Here is a 3,801-nt window from a genome sequence, read left to right on the forward strand (position 1 = left end):
TTTCTTGTCAGTTCTGAAAACTATGGATTTTTGTCCCCTCCCTTGTGTATATCTGACTACCTTAAAGTTAAAAATCATTAAAGAAACAGAAAAGCATTTCACCCCTTGAATGTGGAATATATACATAGTTCAACTTGTACTCACTTTGCAACCAAGCAAGATTCCAGCCATCAATCAACCTGTAGTAACTTTTATTTAATTGTATTTTAAAGGCATATGAGGTTACAGTAGTAGCTGAAAAAACACCTAAAAAGCCACATCAAAGTTAACTAATAGTGCCAAAGGTTCACCAGAATTTGCTTCTAAGTCCCTAAGTAGGATGCCTTGTTCTTTTATAGATTTTCCTCTTTGGCTGTTTCTCAGCCATCCGTGTGAAATTGTTTTATAATGAAGTTTTCCTTCCTTCCTTCCTTCCTTCCTTCCTTCCTTCCTTCCTTCCTTTCTTTCATTCATTCATTCATTTTTGCATAATCATAAAAGTAATACATGTTTATTATGGAGCATTTTGGAAGAAAAATATGCATTTAAAAAAAATCCTTAAAGTCCCCATTATAGCTTACTCTTCCGAGATAAGCATTAACATTTGGTTGCATTTCCTTTTTTCCTTTTTCTGTGTAAATGTGTATGTGTGTTTACATATATATACACACAAATGTATCAACAAAATAGGACCAAAAAGTATTCATATACATTTTTGTGTTCTGCTTTTTTCTCTTAAAATCTGTTATTAGCATTTGTTTCCCCATTCTCCATGTCCTTTGTACTCTGTTCTCACATTTATTCCCTCAATTCCCGATCTCATTTCCTACCAGCCCCCCACTCATAATTTTCTCAGTCCTCACCTTCCTGCCCCCCACAATTGATCCTCAATGCTGCAGCCAAAGGCATTTTTCTCCAGTATGATACTAACCACTTTACTCCCCTATTTTAAAGCATTTGACATGTTGCCTCTTAGCTCACATGGTAAATCCAAGTTCCCTTTAGTGTCCTACATGACCTTCACCTCTCTACTCAGGCTTCTCTTTCAGTCATAGCCAGTTGCTTTCTCCCTCTATATATTCTCTGCTATTGCAGCGTTTCTAAAAGTGTGACCCACAGGCCACCTGCTTTAGTGTTCCAGAGGAACACTAAATGTGGAGTCTAAGGTTATACACCAGGTGCCCTGAATCAGAAGTTCTCGATGTCCCTCTATTTTCAATAAGGTCTCTAAGTGATTTTTGAATACCCTACAACATGGAAACTTCTTTGCTAAGACCTCCTAACAGAAAAAATTAAAATTGATTGTTCAAAGGAATTTCTCATCCATTCCATATCTCATTTGATCCTCATTGCATTGCTCTGAGGTCAGTTTTATCACTATTCTATTCATTCCGCAGAAGAGAAAGCATACAGATGAATCACAGACATTAAGAGATTTGTCCAATTTACACAACCAGTAAGATCTGGAGATAATATAACTTTCAAGAATGCTCTTTCTAAATCCAAATCTTATGAGGTTTCCACTGTACATTACCAGCTTCCCACTTTGACCTGTAAACAGAGAAACTTTTTTTCTATGTGTCTTTAGTAAAGGCATTCATCCTTCAAGACTGTGGTAGACATCGCAGGTGCTCTCACCATAGCCCTGAACACTCAGGTGCACCGAACACTCCAGTGCACACAGTTGGTTGGCCTTCTACTGCAAGTACCTAATACTCTTTGGTTAACATCTTTGTCTTGACCTGAGCAAGAGACAGACTTGAAATGCTAGGGAGTCCGAGCCCCCAGGGGCCAATGGCAGATGGGAGCTAGAGATAAATACTCTAGCTTGTCACCTCAGGTGGGGTGAGGGGAATTTGAGATGTGATCTACAGAGAGCCCCAGAGGTGTTTAAGGGGCACACCACTTCACAAAACTTCCTTTTTTCCCCCTCCCTTCCTTCTCCTGTCTCACATTCTCATTCTGCCCTGGTACTTTCTGGGGATCACCTGCCAAGTAAACTACTTAAACTCACATCTTGTCTCAAGGTCTGCTTCAGGAACCCGACTTAAAACAAAGACCCAGCTTACACACGGCTTTTGAATTTCAAGTGACAGAAACACAAATCACACAGTGATAACAACAACAGAAACTAATGCACATAGCTGAAAAGTCCAGGTAGAGAGCTTGCTTCTGATACAGTCAGCTGCACACATGCAAAGGATGTTACCCTTTCTGTGGTTCTCTTTCTGGCTCTTTACCTTCTCCCTGCCGTCACTTCTCTGTTTTGTTTTTCTTCATATGGTTTTATTCTCACAAAGTAATGCTGTGCTGAATCAAGCTAGAACCTGAGGCAAAAGGAAAAGTGTATCCCCCACCCATTTATCCATATTTTTATATTTTTTTAATGTCTAAAATCTTTTTTGAGAATTAGATTTTTATTTTTTGTTTTATTTAGTTTTTATTTCATAATTATAAATTTAACTCTGCAATCCAGCTAGACTTGGAAGGGAGTAAGGAAAATATGGAACCCATGGAACTGTCAGAGCACAAAGATTATAGGATATTTTGAGCAGATGGGAGTGAAAGGGTGCTGTAGAAGGAATGGTCTGGTAGTTAAGATAAAACACAAGTCAAATTTATTAGATTTGTCCACAGTCAGCAGTGGTGATCTTCTTGCTAGTCTTGCCATTCCTGGACCCAAAGCACCCCATGGCTTCCATAATATTCATGCCATCTTTCACCTTGCCAAAGACCACATGTTTGCCACCCAACCACTCAATTTTGGCAATGCAAATGAATAACTGGGAACTCTGTGATGGGTTTGGCATTTGCTATGGACAAGATGAAAGGACCTGTGTGCTTCAGGATAAAATTCCCATCATCAAATTTCTCCCCATAGATGAATTTACCACCAGCACCATTATGGTGTATGACATCATCATCCTGGCACATAAATTCTGGAATAATCCTGGGAAAGTAGCAACCTTTGAAACCAAATCCTTTCTTCCCAGTGCTCAGAGAACAAGAGTTTTCTGGTGTCTTTGGAATTTTGTCTGCAACCAGCTGGAACGAGACACTGCTTAAGGACTCACTCTATGGAGATATCAAAGAATATGATGGGGTCGACCATGGCTGAGAGGCACAAGCAGCTCTGGGACAGTGATGTCTACAAGGCCAAGGATTAAATTTTTAAATATTATTGTGAGCTTGCTTCCATTAAAGTTAAATTATAACAAATTATTTTTAGAGTAAATAAAATATTTATACTTAAAATAATATTATGAGTTTTAATACACATGCTTTTCAGTTTTTTCAATATTTTTTTTGACTACTTTAATATTCTGGGAAAAAAACTAGGCATTAAAAAAAAATAAAAGCATACATATAGGGGACACATTCTTCCTTTTACCTCAAGCTCCAATAGGGCTCGATGTGACATTGTCTTCATTTAAAATTTTGATATTTTACTTGTTTGGAAGTTCTTCAAAAACTTAAAAATAGAACTATGATCCAGTTAATTGCACACTGGATTTTTGTCCAAAAAACACAAAAATACCATTCAAAGGGATACACGTACCTTTAGGTTTATTGCAGCATTATTACAACAGTCAAATTATGGAAGCGGCCCAAGTATCCATCAATAGATGAATGGATAAAGAAGATGCGTAAAAAAGAATGAAATCTTGCCATTTGCAACAACATGGATTAAGACAGTATAATGCTAAGTCAAATAAATCAGTCAGAGAAAGACAAATACCATATGACTTCACTCATATATGGAATTTAAGAAACAAAACAAATGAGCAAATGGAAAAAAAAGAGACAGAAAGAAACAAACCA

At 37.5% G+C, this 3,801-nt stretch overlaps 1 pseudogene; it reads right to left on the minus strand.

Moving 5' to 3' along the window:
• Positions 1–2,600: 2,600 nt before the first annotated feature.
• On the minus strand, positions 2,601–3,091 carry LOC144291974 (peptidyl-prolyl cis-trans isomerase A pseudogene; annotated as a pseudogene).
• Between the last annotated feature and the right edge of the window lie 710 nt (positions 3,092–3,801).

This window comes from Canis aureus, chromosome 20 (assembly GCF_053574225.1).
Source record: "Canis aureus isolate CA01 chromosome 20, VMU_Caureus_v.1.0, whole genome shotgun sequence".
Lineage (NCBI taxonomy): Eukaryota > Metazoa > Chordata > Mammalia > Carnivora > Canidae > Canis > Canis aureus.